The sequence below is a fragment of the Amphiura filiformis genome, chromosome 18 (genome assembly GCF_039555335.1).
Source record: "Amphiura filiformis chromosome 18, Afil_fr2py, whole genome shotgun sequence".
NCBI classification, from domain to species: domain Eukaryota; kingdom Metazoa; phylum Echinodermata; class Ophiuroidea; order Amphilepidida; family Amphiuridae; genus Amphiura; species Amphiura filiformis.
Genome location: NC_092645.1, coordinates 32,979,393 through 33,002,017, shown reverse-complemented (window position 1 = coordinate 33,002,017; position 22,625 = coordinate 32,979,393). Strand labels below are relative to the sequence as shown.

Here is a 22,625-nt window from a genome sequence, read left to right as displayed (position 1 = left end):
CCACATTAAATGACTGAGTGAGCCTTGCTAAACAAAAGAATCTGTTGTCCAGGTTGCTAACTGAATGTAATAACAAAGAAACAATCAATTTGGAAGATGTATTGCATATGCCACTAAGTTATAACAAGTTGTTCTCAAAAGATGTAAACAAGTCTCTTAATAGAGCTCGAACAAGACTAAGGATGACAAAGATTAAAGATATATTAGATGATAAAGGTTCATTTTATTCATACGAAAAGCTAAATAGTTTACCAAGGGAATGGAAATTAGAAATAAAGAAACTTTCTGAAACTGATATTGGAAAACTTAAAAGTATTGAAAAAACATTTCGTTAAAAGTAAAGAAGTTAACAACTCGTGATGTCTCTAAACAATTTAACATGTCACAATCAACAAAACCAATAAATCAGAATTATTATGATCGTTTGTTTGATCATGTGGGTAATCTAAATTGGGAATACATTTGGACATTACCTTTTCAAATTACCACTGAAGAAATATATTTTATATCGAATTCTTCCAAGCAATAGTTATTTAAAACTTATTAATCTGAAAGAGAACGAAAAGTGTCATTTATGTCAAAATAAAGAAACAATTGATCACATGTTCTGGGAATGCCATCAAATAAACTCTTTTTGGAAGGAGATAGAGACATGGTTAAATGGAAAGATACAGACTCGAATACATGATACATCTAAGTTACAAAAATATAATTTTGGGACTGGGAGGACATTCAATGTTCAAAGTGCTAAACTATATTATTCTGAGTGCTAAGTATTATTTATTTAGGAACAGGTTTTCAAATGAGAAACCATACATCGCCACATTTTCACATTTTCTAAGTAAAAAAATTGAAGAAGAAAAAGCTTGTTTTCAGAGAATTAATAAATTGAATATCTTTCGTATGAAATGGGAAGGTTTTGTGTAAAGAAAATAATGTAACAACAAAGTAATTATATATAAATATAACGTATTATAACGTATATTGTCTTTCTCATGTGCCCACCGACAAACAAAGTATTTGAACGAATTTAAAAATATGCATAATATTGTATTTTTCTAGTCATGTAAGAGATGCTTTTGTATTTGTGTTGTGTGTGTTGTTTTTTATTCTTTCTATCTTTTATTAATTTTTTTTCTCAAGTTATTTGTCTTTTGTCCTGTTTAATATTAAAGCAAAATGAATAAAAAAATTTAAAAAGTGTTATTTTTCAGTAATATAGTGAGTTAGACAATGAAAAGATCGCGTCGTTATCGTGTTATCACATAATTTGAGATTATCATCTATTTTGGATCATAATAACAAGACACTCCTATGAATATTACCAAGCACAACAATATCAAAATGTATTTTAATAAACAAACAAAAATCAGAAAGTGTATTGTCCTTTCTCATGTGACTTGTAATTCCACTTGGCTTCAAGTCCGTGTAACCATGACAACATATTGAAGTCATGCTTAATGATATCTAACAATGAGCTTTGGGCGTAGGTATTTTATACTTTGTTATCATACACTTTAGAATAAATCATGTATATAATAGTGCTTCCAATATGTTTATATTGTGATTTCCACGGTGTTTCCTAACAACGTTCAATATTCAAGAAATAGGAGACCATGCCTAGGCATGTTGGCACTCATTTGAATGCATTTTTCATGACGATTTCAATTATGGTATTGAAAGTATGAATTTCGGAAAGTGACCTTTTTTTTTTTCATTCTAAATGTAATTAGCGTGTCCCAGTTGAGTGCATATAGTTCGTGTGCACATTTTCAAAGGCATTCCGAGTATCAGACAGGAATAGATATGGGTGCAGTGTCATGTCGTACTGTGATTGTAAAAAAAGAGCCAATTTTGCGATGCGGTAGACTGAACACGCTGAAAGTATGAACTTTCTTTAGCGCATTAGCGGTTGACAACCCATCAATAACATTAGGCATGCTCTTCAATTCGGAGTTATACCCAACGCGAATAATATTTCTTATCAGTTTTCCTCCATTTTTTTTCATATCGAAGGGCCTGCTAAAGGCTTCTAAAATATACATACCACAAAAAGCTATAAAATTACACTTTTTTTTACTCGACTGTGGCCATCCCATGTGACGCGTGATGCAATGACGCAATCAAAGTCATATACACGCACGGAATCGCTGGGCGGGCTAGCGACCGGCCGATCGGTGATCTAGTGCTTGCCACGCAAGGGGTCGAAAGTTTCGATTCGCGGGGGTACCAAGTGACTTCTTTGTTCATCTTCTCGATATCCATTTTCGTTCCGTCTTTCCCTTCCGGTAGCAAAAAAACACCAATGGGTCGTGTAATAGCAGAGAAGATGTTTCTCTGCTGGTAATAGGTTAAACTGATTTTGGTATGTAGGTGGAAATGTTTTCTTTTAACAATCCTGCATGTCGCTGCTATTGTTAAAGACGACAACCATGACATGATTAATTGCACAAGTTTATCTCTGCTTTGTGCCTACCATGCTTACCAAACCACAAAAATCACAAAATAGCACAATTCACAGATATTGGAACACAATATCTGTGATTAATTTCGTCCTTGCCTTGTACAAACATGATAGTGCACGCTACATGATAAATTATCATTATGATTTATAGTGCGCTACGCGCAGGCACAACGCGTAGACGTTGATTCACAAGCCTCAGCACACTTTACAGGTTGTCGCTGACCACTATGGCCCCCGGGGGTCACTCCCATTGTGGCCTGTACACCATCCGCGATAATGAAAACGCGTAAAAAAGGGTAGTTTTTCGTGGGTAAGCACGATACGCGCGTAACGCGTTTAGGGTGTCAAAAACAAAAAAAAAAAAAAAAAAGGGTAGCAAAATTGCAATTGCTAAATACGCGGAAACGAAATTTAGGGTATGAAATTTGATGCAAGGAATAAAATCCCTGTTTAGGGTATTGTTTTAGCCAAGGGTTAAATCCTTGTTTAGGGTGCTTTTCAAAAGTTGATTATCGCGGATGGTGTACAGGCCACAATGGGAGTGACCCCTGGGGGCTATGGCCCCACATCATTCCATAAACCATTAAACAACAATTCAGGGACTTTGCTGCTTCAAGAGCGCACACCTAGACATTCCACAAATAACCTTCGCAAATCGCAATCGGATCAGCTCCCCGAGTTTCGTACGGGTTACAACAAGACAAATTAGCAGTGAGGGAATTTCAAGCTAACTCAATTTTTCCACGAGAGCGTACTATAGGCACCGCCAGGGTTCGAACCAGCAACCTCTCTCACCATAGAACGCCTTATCGATTGAGCTAACTTGACTGCTATAAAACCGAGATATGACAGCTAAATGTATTATTAGGTTTAATGTTATTATGTTTAAAACCATAATAAATTAATATATAATTTTGTTCAAATTTAATTTTGCCAAAATTGCCAAAAATTATGAAATAATATAGTGTCAGAGAGGTTTTCTGGTCATTTAAAGCTGACATAAGGTAAAATGAATGAAACCCAAATTAGAAAGAAACCATCTTAGCCATAATAATAACTGTAGAGCTCTATGGTGGATTTAATGCATTTAATTATTAAAAGGGCATTTCGTGATCCACAGCCTCATCTCCCACATTTGTACATTCATTGAATGACCTTGACAAATGTGGGTACAAAAACTCAATTTTGCACTATGGATGTTTAATTGAGGTTATTGAACTATGCCATTGGGATGAGGCCATTGTGGTCCATAGTGTAAAGAAATCGTGATGATATGTAGCTGTAGGGTATTTTAACAATGCAAAATCGTTCAGGTGATAACATATATTTGTAAAGTCATTAACGTTTACAATAACAAATCGTCCCGCTTATAGTTACCACAGCAACATGTATACCTTCCATTGGGTATAATAATATATATCATATTCATATCATTCATATATTCACATTTAGAGGAGACAAAGAGGTGTCACTCAGAAGAACGCCGTATATAGGGACAAATTATGAAATATCAGAACTTGAAGATAATTATTCAGATTACCGTAATCTGAATACCGTCAAAATAAAGTTTTGAGAATAACCTCCGATAGTGAGTATAGAAGTCATTTAACACCCATATTTAAAAATGCATATATAAGGCCATATTAAGGTTAGCAACTGTTGCGATTTGGTAGTTCACAGCATCTACGAATGGTAGTGAGCTTTGGCACCAAATCTTATGATCATTTTATAACGAGCGTTTATATTCAAATATCACAGATATACTGTTGTAGGTCCTGTGGTTCTTGAGTTATGTTGTAAAGAAGGCTGAAACAACAACACGTTTGTAAAACATACATAACTCATGAACAACAATAAATCAAGCACGTTTTCAATGTATGTTAATTGTAGAATGAACTTTTGCAAAACATCAAAGTGTTCTTTTTCAAAATATATTGATTAAATAATGTAAATCGATTTTTTTTTTGCTGCATCGACCAACAATACGTCGTGTACCTCGGCGTGTACCCTTAATCTAATAGTTCGTCAGTTGATGAGTGTGTCCCAATTAAAATTACCTGATGTTTTTTATTTTGTCCGAACTCCATAAGTACACTCTAGCTGGACACACAAAATTTTAAAAGAGATAGGCCTAGATTTGTTAGCACATTCTGTTTCCTACAATATCAGTGCAAATGTCGCTCCATTTATCTGTTCCATCGGTTCAGTGGTTACAAAGAAAGAGTGATTGTTTAACGCATGTCACAATGCAGTTCATTCCAAGTTTGCCCATGAGGAGATTCTTCATACTGCGCGCATTCTGTTCAGACTGTTTGACCAGCCTCGCTTTACCGGGACATTATTCTGTCATTTATATTGGAATATCTCAATTGCTTTATGTTCATGTTGTCGACTTATTCCCAGAGTTCAAACACAATATTGGTAAACATATTCTTTGAACTGCCTTTGTGAGACAGCCCATTCAGTGATTTGCTCATCCGGACGATTCGTAAAAATCATCAAAATCCGGATTTTGGTACCTTTGTCATTATCATAGATCACACCACTCCACGCCATACATAAATTCTGCCAGTCACATTTCCCCAATATGAAATTTTTTAAAAGTAAAATTTCAATTTTAATTTTACTTCATTAAAGTTTGGCGGAGGCGGGGTTCGAACTCACGGCGGCGGACTGCTTTGGACACACTATAAACCCATCAGCGCCTTAGACCACTCGGCTACTTGTCTTGTTGGAATTCATTTGGAACTTATTCGAAGATATAATCGCAACTTCAACATAGGCCTACCACGTGACAAGCAAAGGCAGAAAACGTACCATAGTTTGGAATTATATTTCAAATAAAAACATTTATGTGTATTATTAGCGCTCAATTGTGGTTAACTGCGTGTTTTATACAAAAAAAATCAACGATAAGCATGATAACTGGGCGTCTATATGGACAATACATTATATCGATTTTGACACGTGCTTGTGTCTCAGTACATTTCCATGGTCAGTAAAATACTATAGAGAAAAACCTACCATTTTTCTTGTATACACGTTCGATGTTTTTATCAATTACATAAAAATCCATTTTAGACCCCAAATGTTTCTTCGGGAAATAAAAGATTAGAATACCATAAAAACGAAACAGTAATCTTTTGCCGGGTCTAATGTTATTTATACATAGATTTTTAACGTTTTTTCTATCCTTATTCTTGCTCAATTAAAAAAATATTTTGGCGTATATAAAATTTAAATAAAATTCTCTGCTTCATAAACGACCTCAAATATGCCACAATTGGGTATCATGAATAGTTATATATGATGTGCAGTTAATATTCATATTTTCTTTTATACAGAGGATGCTTCAGTTTTGACAGGAAAAATATTTTCTTGAAAACCCTCTCACTCGGTTATTTCAAAACAGTAACCACTGTGATGTGCCCTGAGTAATTTGATTTAATTTAATTATTTAACTTTGTTTACAAGCTGAAAGTATTTCATGAGATGGGAAACCCCCATTGTATTTTGGAATTCCCCCAAATTATTGTAAACAAAGTCAGATCTATGTTTGGAACTTGGAAATTCCCAGTTCAGTATATTGCACCATAGTCAGGAAAACCCCCCAGGAAGTGATGTAATGTGAAAGGTGAATGTGTATAATTAATCTTGGGAAATCCCAAGATTGCAGCAATGTTGTGAAAATGTGATTGAAGTAATGGTTTATTAATAGATGATGGGTTTTTGCATGAGTACTGATATAAAAAGCTTGAGGCTTTTGTTGGGACTTTACAGAATGCCGTGGGAGATTGAGAAACTCCACATGTGTGTGATGGTCTTCGTGCTTCAAAAAGAAGTACATTTTAACCAGTTTATATAGCCAATAATTGAGCTAATTTTAATACAGCAACGAAGAAGACAGCGAGCACACAAAAGTGCTCTTCCTCATCAAAGGATTAAAAGTTCTTCTGTCAAATTGCTGGAGTTTGCTGGGTTTGTGAAGGCAACGCATCTGTCAAAAAAACAGTGGAGCTGTGTTAAAGAAACCTGTTCCCTGGAAAAAGAGTGGTTGGTGAAAGAAACACCATTTTTGGAGAAAGCAGCGCAAGGAGATATATTTGTGGAGAAAGCAGCGCAAGGAGATATTGTGGAGATAGCAGCGCATAGGAGATTGGAGAAAGCATCATCATTTTCGTATGAGGATTTTATACGCAAGGATTTATAAGCGCAAGTGTACACTGGACTTCGCAGGACAAGCGAATAAGGATATATTACATCAGTCGTCCAGAACATTGCAAGAACTCTAGGATCACCAACAAGAAGACAGCTGGTTAAGTAGTCATAGAGTAAAACTGTCATTGTGTGATTTTATTGTATATGCGATATTGTTATTATATGTACCAATCATACTCTGTTTTCAATTAAAGACTTAGATTTTGTTAGCTTAAATAAACAGTGTATTTGTGTTGTGCATTCGTGTGAATTTGGGTAAAAGGTGATTTTGGCCTTGAGTCAAGTACGACTCGTAACAAAATTGGGGGCTCGTCCGGGAAGGTACACTGTAAAAAAGTTGACATTCATTTACTGAGTCTTAAAAGTGAAAGTACAGTATGGCAGAGTTCAAAGCTGAAGAGTTTCTTGAAACTATAGATTGGGAGAAATTTGATAAGTTGAAGAAGCCTGATTTATTAGCACTTGCCAAACATTATGACTTGAAAGTAAAGCAAACTACAAGAAGACAAATAATCAAAATGTCTTGATTGAGGTTTTAGTTGATGAAGAGTATTTTGATGAATCCATTTTGGGCAAGAGAAAAGAGGTCGAAACTGAAATCGGTGGGGACTCTGCAGTTAAATTGAAAGAGTTGGAAATTCAATTAGAACTGAGGAAAATAGAAATGGACCAAAAAGAAAAACTGGAAATGATCAAGTTAGAGAATGAAAATAAAGAAAAACAAGAAAGGCTAGATATGGAAAAACAGAAAATGTTTATTGAAGAAAAGGAAAAGGTGGCAAAATTGGAACTTGAGAAACAGAAAATGGCAATGGAAGACAAAGCGCGCCATGAAAAGATGGCGCTGGAAGCACATTTGAAAGAAAAAGAAATTGAGTTTGAACAAGAGAAGTTGGCTAAGCTAGGTGACAAATACTCATCAAGTTTCTCCTCAAAGTCAAAGTCAGGCTTTGATGTTACAAAGTATGTAAAGCTTGTGCCTAAATTCAAAGAAAAAAGAAGTTGACGAGTACTTTCAACATTTTGAAAAGGTAGCTACAAATTTGAAATGGCCTCCAGAGCATTGGACCCTACTGTTACAAAGTAGTTTTGTGGGGAAGGCCAGGAAACTTACTCAGCTCTACCAATAGAGAAGTGTAATGATTATGAAGAAGTCAAACAGGCAGTTCTCAAGGCCTATGAACTGGTGCCTGAAGCATACAGACAAAAGTTCAGAGATTCAAGAAAGCAAGCAGATCAAACCCATGTAGAATTTGCTAGAGTAAAAGAACAAATGTTTGACAGGTGGCTTGGGTCAAAAGAAGTCAAAGATGATTTCGGCCAACTTAAGCAATTAGTTCTTATAGAAGAGTTCAAGAAATGTGTCCACGTTGACATTAAAACCCATTTGGATGAAAGCGCTAGCAAAATTAAGACGCTAAATGAGGCGGCGACAATGGCGGACGACTATGGCTTAACTCACAAATTGAATGGGAGTAGATTTGGTCATAACAGAAGTTATTCAAACAGGTTCAGCCATAATCAACCTAGAACAAATCAGGGTGGTACACAAGAAGTGAAACCTCAGTCTAATTCACAGCATAGTGCTGGTGGTAGAGGGACCCCAGGGAGTTCAGGTAACAGAGCAAAATTTGGGACTGAATTTAAAGCCAAAGTAACTTGTACTCATTGTAAGAGACCAGGGCATACGATGACCCAGTGTTATTTCTTAAAAGGCAGACAAGACGCACAAAAACAGCAGCAAACTGCTAGTAATACTGTGGGATGTGCAGTGTCACTTGAGTCAAAGGAAAAAGTCAGTCAAATCAAGAAACAAGAATTCCCACAAAAGGGAGGTGAGACAGACAAGGTGTGTGAAGAATTTGAACCATTTGTGTTAGAGGGAGTAGTATCACTTGGTGAGAATGGTAGTCCAAAGCCCATCAAGATTGTGCGAGATACGTGTTGTGCACGGTCTATGATTCTGGAAGGAACTTTGCCCTTTAATGAGGATAGTTCAGCAGGTAATGCTTTGATCCAGGGTATTGGGATGGAAATAATTAGTGTACCTCTCCACAAAATTAACTTGACATCTGACTTAGTTTCTGGTCCTGTAACCATAGGAGTTAGACATGAATTGCCAGTCAAAGGAGTGTCCATGTTGCTAGGAAATGATTTGGCAGGGGGGGAAGGTTTTTCCTGACCCAATAGTCACAGATAAGCCCTGTTTACAGGATGATAATAGTGAGGAAGAGGAGATATTTCCTGCATGTGCAGTGACACGGGCAATGAGTAAGAAGGCCTCATTAGAAACAATTGAGGACAACCAAATTGATGACATAGGCTACAATTTGGAAGACACTTTTGTGTCAAAGTTGAATGAGAAAGAAGATAAACTTCCTTCTCCAGGGGATAAAAAGACCCTCAAAATGACACAGCCTCTGAGCATGAACAAATTGAGGAAACCATGAAAGACCCATTAAGTCATGACAAGCTAATTCTGGAGCAACAAAATGACCCAGAACTCAAAGAGATCAATCAAAGGGCATTGACCCTAGAAGAAGCAGAACAAAATTCTGTCTGTTTTACAAACAAGATGATGTGCTAATGAGAAAATGGCGCCCCTTGATGCACCTGCCGATGAAGAGTGGAAGGTAGTGCACCAAATTGTGGTACCAAAAGTATACCACACTGAAGTAATTAACATAGCACATGATAGTCCCATGGCAGGGCATTTGGGTGTTAAGAAAACTCATGAAAGAATTCTGAGACATTTCTGGTGGCCCACTCTCAGAAAAGATGTTTCTGAATATTGCAAAACATGTCACATATGCCAAGTAGTAGGGAAGCCAAATCAGAAAATACCTCCTGCTCCATTGAAGCCAATTCCAGCCTTTGATGAACCATTTAGTAGGGTTATTATTGATTGTGTAGGCCCCTACCAAAGACTAAGTCAGGTAATCAATACCTTCTGACAATTATGTGCGCGTCAACACGCTTTCCTGAAGCCATACCCTTGAGAAATATTAAAGCAGTGACTATAGTGAAAGCTTTAACCAAGTTCTTCACATTTGTGGGGCTCCCCAAGTCCATACAGTCAGACCAAGGATCAAACTTTACTTCTGGAGTATTTCAGCAGGTCATGTATCAATTAGGTATAGAACAGTATACCTCAAGTGCTTACCATCCGGAATCACAAGGTGCACTAGAAAGGTTCCACCAAACTTTGAAAAACATGATCAGAACATACTGTTTGGAATTTCAGAGGGACTGGGATGAGGGAGTACACTTGTTGTTGTTTGCTGCTAGGGAAGCTGTTCAGGAAACTTTGGGATTTAGTCCTTTTGAGTTAGTGTTTGGACACACAGTGCGCGGCCCTTAAAGTTGTTGAAAGAAAAGTGGCTCAATGAGAAATCAGATATCAATTTATTGGATTATGTCTCCAATTTTAAGCATAGGCTTAACAGAGTAACTGATATCGCCAAAGAGAACTTGAAACAGGGTCAGGCCAAAATGAAACAATGGTATGATAAACATGCCAAAGAGAGAGTGTTCAAACCAGGTGACAAAGTTCTAGTACTGTTTCCAATTCCAGGACACCCATTACAAGCCAGATATCATGGTCCATGTGAGGTAGAGTCAAAAGTGGGTGAAGTAGATTATATTATCAAGACTCCTGGTAGACGCAAGAGCAGGCAGTTATGCCACATAAATATGCTCAAAGAGTATGTTGAGAGAAGTGACAGTGGCATTCCAAAACCTGTGTGTACAGTAAAACATGCTGATAATGTAGACAAACATGCCGATGTAGACAAAATCGCCAATGTAGACAAGAGTAAAGATGACAATTCTGATGTCACATTTGACCAGGATAAAGAGCTGGAGCACAAAGAGTATAATGTAAAATTGAACAATTCTGATGTGCTCACTAATTTGGACTCAAAGTTAGGTCATCTTTCTCAAGATCAACAAAGTCAAATTGCAAATTTGATTCACAAATTTGACAATATATTTCCTGATACGCCAAGTAGAACAAATGCTGCATTTCATGACGTAGATGTTGGTGATACAAAACCAATCAAGCAGCATCCTTACAGAGTCAATCCATTGAAAATGGAACATCTCAAAAATGAGATCAATTATATGCTAGACAATGATATCATAGAACCAAGTAGTAGTGAATGGAGTTCACCATGCATTCTTGTTCCCAAGCCTGATGGTTCATACAGATTAGTCGCAGACATGAGAGCTGCAAATGTTCATTCAAAGACAGACTCGTACCCAATTCCAAGAATTGATGATTGCATAGACAAAATTGGAAATGCAAAATTTGTTAGCAAATTTGATCTATTGAAAGGGTACTGGCAGGTTCCACTCACAGACCGTGCCAAAGAGATTTCTGCTTTTTGTACACCATTTGGTCTTTACCAATACAAAGTTATGCCATTTGGGTTGAAAAACGCACCCACAACCTTTCAGCGAATGGTAAACCAAATTGTGGCAGACATAGAGGGATGTGAAGCGTATGTAGATGATTTGATTGTGTATAGTCAAACTTGGGAACAACACATGGAACAACTCCATCAATTGTTTGAGAAGCTGTCTGAAGTACAGTTGACAGTCAATCTGGTAAAAAGTGAGTTTTGCCATGCCACAGTCACATACTTAGGATATGTTGTAGGTCAAGGTCAGGTGAAACCTATCAAAGCCAAAGTTGAAGCAATTGAGCAATACCCCACACCTGTAAACAAGAAGGCACTCATGAGATTTCTAGGAATGGTTGGCTATTATAGAAAGTTCTGTCCAAACTTTTCAGAGATAGCAAGTCCTTTGACTGATTTGTTGAAGAAAGATGCAAAATTCATTTGGTCAGAACAGTGTGAAAATGCTTTTCACAAAGTCAAATCAATACTCATGAGTTCACCAGTACTTACTGCACCTGATTTTCAGAAGCAGTTCAAGTTGACTGTTGATGCCAGTGACATAGGCTGTGGAGGTGTTGTGATGCAAGAGGGTGAAGATCAAATAGATCACCCCATTTGTTACTTTTCAAGGAAATTCAACAAGCACCAGAGAAATTACTCCACAATTGAGAAGGAGTGTCTAGCATTGCTATTAGCATTGCTACATTTTGATGTGTATTTGGGTACCACAGTATACCCTGTGCTTGTTTTCACAGATCACAATCCCCACACCTTCATCAACAGGATGAAGAACAAAAACCAAAGACTGGTGAGGTGGAGTTTGACCTTGCAAGAGTACAATCTGGACATCAAACATATTAAGGGAAAAGACAATGTAATGGCTGATGCCCTGTCCAGAATTGCATAAAACCTGACAAACAAAAATTTCCTTTAAAAGGGAAGTTGTATGTGACAAGTAGTCACTGTGTATGATGAGTTAAATACTCAAAGTTGATAAATGTTGAAGTTGATGTAAAAGAAGAAAACATTTAAGAAAGTTTTCATTACATTCGAACTTTCTTCTTTTAAGGGGGAGGGTGTGATGTGCCCTGAGTAATTTGATTTAATTTAATTATTTAACTTTGTTTCCAAGCTGAAAGTATTTCATGAGATGGGAAACCCCATTGTATTTTGGAATTCCCCAAATTATTGTAAACAAAGTCAGATCTATGTTTGGAACTTGGAAATTCCCAGTTCAGTATATTGCACCATAGTCAGGAAAACCCCCCAGGAAGTGATGTAATGTGAAAGGTGAATGTGTATAATTAATCTTGGGAAATCCCAAGATTGCAGCAATGTTGTGAAAATGTGATTGAAGTAATGGTTTATTAATAGATGATGGGTTTTTGCATGAGTACTGATATAAAAAGCTTGAGGCTTTTGTTGGGACTTTACAGAATGCCGTGGGAGATTGAGATATTCCACATGTGTGTGATGGTCTTCGTGCTTCAAAAAAGAAGTACATTTTAACCAGTTTATATAGCCAATAATTGAGCTAATTTTAATACAGCAACGAAGAAGACAGCGAGCACACAAAAGTGCTCTTCCTCATCAAAGGATTAAAAGTTCTTCTGTCAAATTGCTGGAGTTTGCTGGGTTTGTGAAGGCAACGCATCTGTCAAAAAAACAGTGGAGCTGTGTTAAAGAAACCTGTTCCTGGAAAAGAGTGGTTGGTGAAAGAAACACCATTTTTTTTTTTATTTATGTATGTAGATATATTTGTGGAGAAAGCAGCGCAAGGAGATATTGTGGAGATAGCAGCGCATAGGAGATTGGAGAAAGCATCATCATTTTCGTATGAGGATTTTATACGCAAGGATTTATAAGCGCAAGTGTACACTGGACTTCGCAGGACAAGCGAATAAGGATATATTACATCAGTCGTCCAGAACATTGCAAGAACTCTAGGATCACCAACAAGAAGACAGCTGGTTAAGTAGTCATAGAGTAAAACTGTCATTGTGTGATTTTATTGTATATGCGATATTGTTATTATATGTACCAATCATACTCTGTTTTCAATTAAAGACTTAGATTTTGTTAGCTTAAATAAACAGTGTATTTGTGTTGTGCATTCGTGTGAATTTGGGTAAAAGGTGATTTTGGCCTTGAGTCAAGTACGACTCGTAACACCACGCTTCCCTAGAATGTGCAATAATTTAGCATTAAAATTTTTCTTATTCTAACAGCAAGCGTTTCTAGAATGAATTATGGCGAAATGTGGTGTAATCATAGATGAGCTAATACAGCCTGCTAGTAGTGGTTCAGCCAAAAGCTGTGTATTTAAGACAAAATCAAAACACTTCCTTCACCCAATGGAATTTGGGGAGCTGCTGCACAGAAAATTGATGGATGTTAGTGTGGATAGGTTTGCGCTGCAACCGGCTGCGGCTTTATAGACCTTTTTCTCAGACGTCACCAATCAATCGATATTGGGGTCCAACATTCGAGTCATCAGCACCCAAACGCAATACCGCGCCGGCGCGCGCGATCAACTTTGCGCCACTCTAGGCGTCCTGCGCGGAATTGCCAGCACGCAGTACGCGTTAAGTTCGCCACGGTGTAAAAAGTAAACAAAATTGTGAAACAAAACAAAGATTGAATTTTAAATAGCATCGCGCTTTTTCCGTATCTTTTGTATTTTATGGCATCAAAACAAACTGGAACAAAGGTAACTAGTATAGGTTATTTAGTACAGTTATTTTATGGAAGCTAAAGTGACATATGACAAAACAGAGGAGAAAATATACAATATTTGGTGTTTTTACACCGTGGACACGTGAGAAACGCACGTGTTGTTTGTTTACATCTCAGACCCCAATATCGATTAGGTGACGTCATCAGAAAAAGGTCTATAGTTGATGCGATCTGATTGTGCTGATTCACCATGGCAGCAAAATTACAGCGCTCTGAGTCCTCTAAGATCTGGTTCGAGTTCCAACGAAGCCTGTTGAAACTTTTTTTTCTTCAAAATTCATCGCATTCCGAAATGAGTCACTTGTCGGTAAATCATGTATCGTATCCTTAAGGGAGGTGTAATGAGCGTGAACCCGGTTTGGATTCCAGTGGGGGTGTGCCTGTAAAGAGTATAATAACAGCCATCAGAAAAGGACCAGCTCAGATCGCGAGCCAAAGCTGGGAATCGAACCAGGGACCTCCCGTTCGTAAAACTCAGTGCATACCACTAAGCCAAGCAACTATTAGCTGCAAGAAGTTTGATAGTAATCCTTGATATTGCTGAATAGAATAAATCAATACTTATAGCCCTATTTATCTAATGTACAATGCAATTCAAAATTAAAAGGGCCTATAATCTAGGAATATGTGTGAAATGGCTATCAATCGATCAATCAATCAAGTTTTCAAGTTATCAACAATCAAAAATAAACATGGAATTTTATTAATTAATTACTAATCTACCAAACTAGTCAGTAAATAAACAAATAAATAAATAGGCATAGGCCTAAAGAGAAGTAAATACATAATGCAGAACGCAGGTATTATTTTAGGTACAAAATTCTATTATTCTAATATTTATAATTTTCTAAGTACTATACACGGGATTAGGACCTGTGCTTTTAATATCCGCGCCTAATCAATAATGGGTCTTTCACTATGTTCACTCAATAGTTAAACTATACTATATCCCTCTAGGATTATCTTCTGACCAGGTACTGAAGTCGATGCTTTAACAGTACCCAAACAAGTGTACATATCAAGGTCATAGCAGGGCATTATACAAAGAATGGTCAAAGGTCAACGTTTCCAAAGAAGTAGAGTATAGAATTAGACGCAAGCTTTCGTGCGGGAAACATAAATACATACTCGCCAGTCGTGGCCTTTTTATGAGATTTAATACGGCGCCGAAGACTATAGAGCTCTTCCATAATTTAGTCCGGAACCCGGTTTCCAGATGGACATTTGTGTGTTGTTACAAGGAATTCAAAGTAATTTTATCATCAAGTGACCCACATAGAGGAATACGACATCTATCATGTGCCAATCTGCATTCTGTTGCCTGCAAAAGCCGACGATCAGGTAAAAATTATAAAAGAAGAGTGAGCAGATATTTTTCTTAAAGTTGGTCTGAACCCTGGAATTATGGAAACTTTCGGGCCTCATAACTTCTAAATTGTTGGTCTAAAGTATATAAAAGTATACATATTTAGAATGGCAAAGACTTGATAAGTTCATCTGAGAGGTCAAATTTGGGCCAAAATGGCACTTTTATTTAAAATCCCCAAAAAGAATGTTTTTGGCCCACTTTTTTTTTGTGCACATAACAAAAAAATTCTTGGGCCAAAATTTTTTTGATACGGTGCACAAAACAGAAGTGGGCCAAAAACTGTTATTTTTGGGATTTTGGGCCAAAAGTGCCATTTTGGTCCAAATTTGACCTCACAGATGAACTTATCAAGTCTTTGCCATTCTAAATATGTATACTTTTATATACTTTAGACCAACAATTTAGAACTTATGAGGCCCGAAAGTTTCCATAATTCCAGGGTTCAGACCAACCTTAATTTCATGATAAGCTTAAATTGCATTGAAAACGCCAAATTGCAGTCACAAAATATATAATATTCGTAAATCACTAAAGCGAATGGTATCGTAGGTATGTGGAAAAGAAGTACAATAGCAATAACAAAGTATGTGCCCAAAGAGTTGTCTTTGGCATGTCGCTTTTTTGAAATATTACTAAAAATATCAAATTTTGGAAAAACGCCCCAAAATTTTAAACAAACACGAACCTTCCAAAATAAATACATATTCGCACTCGGCGGCCCAGTCACTACCTGTCGCTGTGATTTGGGATAACTCGTTGCGTCCCCTCTCCAGATACCTATACTTCAAGTTCGCCCATACCCCACGCCTTAAGGGTAGACGAGGTATTGTTGGTCGAAGCAACCTAAAAATCCATTTTCATTATCTAGATCAATATATTATTGAAAATTAACACCTTAATGTTTTGCAAAAGTTTATTCTACAAATCGTATACTTTGTAAACTTGCTTAATTTATTGTTGTTAATGAGTTATGTACGTTTGACAAAAGTGTTGTTGTTTCAGCCCTCTTTACAACATAACTCAAGAACCGCAGCACCTATAAAAGTATATCTGTGATATTTTAATTCTTCTACACGCTCGCTATGAATTGAGCAATGCAGTTTTTGCCAAAGCTCACAACTATTCGTAAGATGCTGTGAACTACCAAAATCACAACAGTTTAAAATAATTAATAACCTTAAGTTCGTCGACTTACCAAGATAGTGATCTCGGCTTTTCGGTGGCACTAGAGCTTCGACCCTCTTTTAATTTCCTTGTTTTGCCACGAAGAAAAAAATATCATAAAGAGCTTGATAATACTAGCTGATTTAGCGGAATTTTGAAAGATCAGGTATTTAATAATAAAAAAGGAAAAGATTTTCTTCCCACACCGGGAATCGAACCCGGGCCACGGCGGTGAGAGCGCCGGATCCTAACCACTAGACCATATGGGATGTGATGCTGGTTTGAAGCTAAATATATTATTTATCTGCAATTTAATTACCTACTATATGCTTTTGCAATTTTTGCTGAACTATATATTTTTTCTCAATCATTTTACGGGCCTGCTCCTGGTGATATTTCGGAGGTATTTGGTGGAAAATGCTCTTTCAGGGGCACTAGCTATGGAAACATTTTGGCAGTATAGCTTCTTAAAAACCACACTTAAAAACCTAGCCTCATCATATTAGGGAGTGTTCAGAAATACTTTGGTGGGGGCTGGTAAAAAGGGTGGGGGCCAAAAAGTTTTGGACCTTAAAAGAGGGGGGACCAAAATTTTTTAGGTAGTAGGAAAGGGGATGCCAAAAAAGTTTTCCTCCAAAAAATCCAAAATTTTCGCGCATTGGGACCCTCTATATCATGGGCAAGTTTTGGTTTTCAGTGCTTTTGTTTGAAAAAATGATGGCAATTAGTGTACACATATCTATTAATTAATATGACATTAAGGGTAGACGAGGTATTGTTGGTCGAAGCAACCTAAAAATCGATTTTCATTATCTAGATCCATATATTATTGAAAATTAACACCTTGGTGTTTTGCAAAAGTTCATTCTACAAATCGTATACTTTGCAAACTTGCTTAATTTATTGTTGTTAATGAGTTATGTACGTTTTACAAAAGTGTTGTTGTTTCAGCCCTCTTTACAACATAACTCAAGAACCGCAACACCTATAAAAGTATATCTGTAATATTTTAATTCTTCTACACACTCGCTATGAATTGAGCAGTGCAGTTTTTGCCAAAGCTCACTACCATTCGTAAGATGCTGTGAACTACCAAATCACAACAGTTTAAAATAATTAATAACCTTAAAGATGATCAGCAACATGCAACATCTGGGTTGGTCTAAGAAATACTGGCACTTTTTATCATAGAATTTTATATCTCTTCAAAAGGCCGCTGACAAATATGATTATGTACCAATCTGATCACAATACAACTAAATCAAGAAAATATTGCAAATAAATTGGATTTCTTTGCACGTAAACTGCACACTTCAGTTTACTATTTCTCATTGCAAAATTATTACCATTTTAGCTTGTTGCATAAATAGTTCCAATTTTAACAATATTTGACCATTCAAGCTTCAACATGGCCAATTTTTTTGCGCGGTTCGCTCTCGCGCATTTGTACTATAGCCACGGATCCAAATTATGCTGATGTGCCTATGAACCTCTATATCCTCTATTTCATTTATCCCTGTAAAATCAGATAAACACCCTGATTTGGGACAAATCTAAATTAAGTATAAAATGAAAATTTCCTTGGGTGTTTGTATTTCAAACATGTGACCAAGATACCACACCACTGGAAACAACACTATTCAGTATGTTTGTTATACGATAATAGGGGGGGGTCAAAAAAGTTTTGTCGGTCAAAAGAGAGGGGGTCAAAAAAGTTTAGCGGTCCATCGAGGGGGGTCAAAGATTTCGAGCGCAAAATGTGAGGAAGACCAGCCCCCCCCCACCAAGGTATTAATGAACACTCCCTTAGGCCTGTAGGCCTATGAAATGTGACCCGTGCAGAGTTCTATACATATTTTACTGGGTCAACTGCACTTGAAAAATGGCCTAATCAATAATGCACGATCATACTCCATTGTTGTGCAGCCTCGATATGGCCTAAACTTAACTCCATATGAATAGATGTTTTCATGGTTTTAGAACACAATCAATATTCACAAACGGCCATGAAGCAAATTGATTTTTATATTCGTCACAATTTTTATTATAAAATACAATTCTCCTGCCGAAAACAGTAATGTAGGCATAGGGGGCCTACGTATCAGCATTCTATTAATACTTTTTACATGCAGGATAATAATAATAATTTAAAAAAAAACAGGCAAAAATTGCAAACACGCATAGTTAGTAATTAAATTGCAAATAAATAATACATTTAGCTTAAGTTTTATATCACATCCCATATGGTCTAGTGGTTAGGATCCGGCGTTTTCACTTTTTATTTTTTTTGTAATTTTAAAATTCTTGATCTTTCACAATTCCACTTATTAATACATTTACTTCTTCAGGGTTCCTCGTGTTTTTTTCCTTCATAGGGTATGAAACAATTTAACAGAGGCTCATATCAAAGACCTACATTTTTTGGTGTTTTTTGAAAAAAATTTGCCATAAAATTTGTATTATATCGCGAATAAAAAAAAATCAAAATTATTTGATATCAGAAGGAAATTCATCGTATTCAAAATGCAAAACGATATATCTGATGACGTACTCTCAGGTTCATACACAATCTGCTATCTACTGTAATATTCAAAAAGTTAGTGATACACAGTCTGTTATCTACTGAAGATAGCAATCAAGTGATATACAACAATTCAGTGATACACAATCTGCTATCTACTGAAGATAGCAATCCAGTTATATATACAACAATTCAGTGATACACATTATGCCATCTACTGAAATCAAGTTAGCTCAATCGTTAAGGCGTTTGACTATGGTGCGAGTGGTAGCGGGTTCGCACCCTGGCGGTGCCTGGTATGCTCTTGTGGAAAATTGAGATAGCTTGAAATTCCCCTGGACAAGGAACTTACTCCTAATTGTCTCGTTGTAACCCGTACGAAACTCGGGGAGCTAATCCTGGTTGCGATGGTTATTGGTGGAATGTCTAGGGTACGGTGTGCGCTCTTGTAGCAGTAAAGTCCCTGATTTGTTGTTAAATGGTTTATGGAATGATGTGGGGCCGTAGTGGTCAGAGTCAACCTGTAAAGTGTGCTAAGGCTTGTGGATCAAGGTCTAGGCGTTGTGCCTGTTATGTGCGTAGCGAGCTATAAATCACTGCGCTGATTGGATCAATTGATACAAACAATCAAACAACCATTCAGATGATATGTGTGGGGGCTAAAAATGAAAGTTTGCACATAAGATAATGCTCGGTACTTGTAAATGTCTTTTTCCGTAAATTATTTCATAAAGAATTATTGCATAAAGAATTCCAGCTGGCTAAAAAGTTAAAGTTCTCACACATTAATGTTTTTGGATTATTTCCAAGAATGGTAATGCAAAATTTAAATCTTTTTAAACTTTTAAAAATCACACGTAAAGCTGTAAGTACTTGATCGTTGTCATTCTAGGCTCAAATGTTTGGAAAGTTAAAAATATAATAAAGAATAATAGCTGGGAAGCTTCCAATTGCAGAAATCAATCAATTGCTTCAAATATTGTCATGAATAATGAATGCAAAATATTTAACTTTAAGCTGGCTCCTTGATAAATTTATGATATTTTTGCATTTTTCTCAAAAAATAATGACACACTGGTAACAAAAGTTATGTATATTATAGGGGCAAGGAATCCAGTTACTACATTTGAATTTCAGTGACTCAAGACAAGTGGTACCTTATTTATGATAAAAAAATGTCTTTCTTGGTTTATTGACATGTATATATAATAATATGCATAAAGAATTAAGGCTCTTAATGTTAGGCCAGAAAAAAAACACGTTTGTTTCCTGTAGCAGATCAAAAAAGTCAAATGCGAAATGCGGTTGTTGTTGTTGGGGTTTTTTTTTGGGGGGTGTTTCTTTCAATCCATGTCTTTAAATGACAAAAATATCTTTTTTGCTGCAAATTGGAAGGGGAATTTAAAGTGGGTCTCTCCGACACACACAGAAAAATCATATTCAAGAATATTAATTGATCCCCTTTCAACCTGCAGATTAAAAAAAGGTATTTAAAGAAATGTGTGATGTTTTCTCCAGTAGTTTTTCACTTCGCTCATTTGTTGTGTAATATGTAAATGTTTAATCCATGTGTGTTTTATATAATTTTTTGCGATTTTTCCGGGGTTTTTTCTTTGAAAAGTGAAAAAAAATTCTAATGCGCAAAATAAGCCGTCAAAACCGTAATGCGCGCGCTACAGGAAACAAACTTGTCTTTTGTTGTTGTTGTTGTTGTTGTTTTTGCCTTATATCTATCCACTTTCAGGAACTTATTTTGACAGAATTACACTGCAAAAAAAAGTGTTCAACATTAGAACACCACCTGTGCAAAATTTAACACACTGTATTCAATTTCATAATGCTTGGTGTTCGTAACCATAATGCTTAGTGTTCGTAACATAACGTCAGAGGAAACTTTTAAACACATAGTGTTTGAAGTGTTCAGCATTAGAACACCACCTGTTCAAATTTTGACATACTGTATTCAATTTCAGAATGCTTAGTGTTCGTAACATAATGTCAGAGGAAACTTTTAACACATAGAGTTTGAAATGTTCAGCATTAGAACACCACCTGTTCAAATTCGACATATAGGCCTATTTAACATACAGCATTCACTTTTGTAATACTTAGTGTTCGTAACATAACGTCAGAGGAAACTTTTTAAACACATAGTGTTTGATCATTCACTAAATGTTCATAAAATGAACACTGTATGTTTAATCTACAATTTTCACAACACTATTATATAGGCCTATAGCATAAAATGCTCGCCTGATTGTAAAACCATTTTTATAATTGGTTACTATTATTTATGGAGATCATCAGTTGTTCTCATTTTATTTTACCCAGGCCTGCAGCTTGCACGGAATGAAAGAACATTGAACATGTTGAACATTTTGCGGTTTATAGAAAAATACCTGACAATAGGCCTATAGGTGTAGGCTTACGTCGAATATTGAAATTTAGGCCTATACCGTACACTCCAAATAACTCTGGGTACACGCCCATAAAATCGTGTTGTAGGCCTACAGCTCAGGTGTTCACAACTTTTACACTGAATGAACATGTAATGTGTTCGTTTTGAACACTGTATGTATGTACTCTCTAAATGTAAAAGAGTGAAAAACCACTCTGAATTTCAGAGTGAATTTAAGTTAGCTCTAAAAGAGTGAGTTTTAGCTCTAAAAGAGTGAAAACAGTACACATAATTTCACTCGCGATTTCGAGTGAGCCTCACTCGCTCAAAAGTGGCGCAAAATCTCACTCTTTCTTGGAGTGAACTGTCAGCCAATCAGAAGCGCCGAAAATCGGCCGATGTTTGTTGAACTTGTGTAACAAAATGGCGAACAGTGTGTGAATGAATGGCGAAAAGAAAGCGGATTTGATGAAGAAATAGACAGCATACTCAATAGTGATTACATTTATGTGTAGGTCGTAACTCGTAGCAAGTATACACTTGGTCTGGAGACAACGGCGGCAGTAAGCTTAAGTCATATGTGAGCAGTTTGTTACCGGCCGGCGGCCCAGTGCCGGTTTACATGTACGCATATGTAAGCTTATGTAGGTTACGCCGCATCACGCTTCTCCAGACTGTGACCGTAAACATGGTATTTGCCAAGTGTTATGTCCTACACCTAAGTGTACTCACCATTGAACAGTTTGACTATTAGCTTCACTAAATCCATAGTTTTTCATCATTCATCCCACACTGAAGTTCGACACATTGTGTATGTGCTTAAGCTTTAGACCAGTTCAATATTCCTAGACCGGGCCCTACCCTAACCTGGGGCCTAGCCTCACAACAATTTAAAGCACATAGTAGCTGTTATGAACTGCTGTGATATTCTTGTATATAAAATAGGCCTAAATGAATAAATAAATAAATAAATGCTCTTTTCTGATTCACTCTTTTCCGGAGTGAATTTTTTCACTCTTTCTTGAGAGTGAGCTTCACTCTAAAAGAGTTGTCACTCAGATGGCTCTTTGAAAGAGTGAGATTTCACTCTTTTGAGTGATTTTCACTCTTTCACATTTAGAGAGTAGGCTATATTTACCACGTGCTGGGCCACGCATGCGTCGTTGCACCGTTAATAGAACAGACGATGTCATCGGAGTGAGAAACCGTGATTTGGACGGGGACTTGGAGGTGAGATTTTACCCACAAAATACCATTTTATTTAAAAACAAATGTATCGAACGTGTTCTCCACATATCATAGAACAATGAGACTAAAAATGTAAATTCATCGTTTTTGTATTGCGTGGTTTT

At 36.6% G+C, this 22,625-nt stretch overlaps 1 non-coding gene across 1 annotated transcript; it reads right to left on the bottom strand.

Moving 5' to 3' along the window:
• Nucleotides 1–16,551: 16,551 nt before the first annotated feature.
• Trnae-cuc (transfer RNA glutamic acid (anticodon CUC)) lies at nucleotides 16,552–16,623 on the bottom strand. The gene has a single exon. It is a non-coding gene; the product is annotated as a tRNA-Glu (tRNA).
• Nucleotides 16,624–22,625: the final 6,002 nt, after the last annotated feature.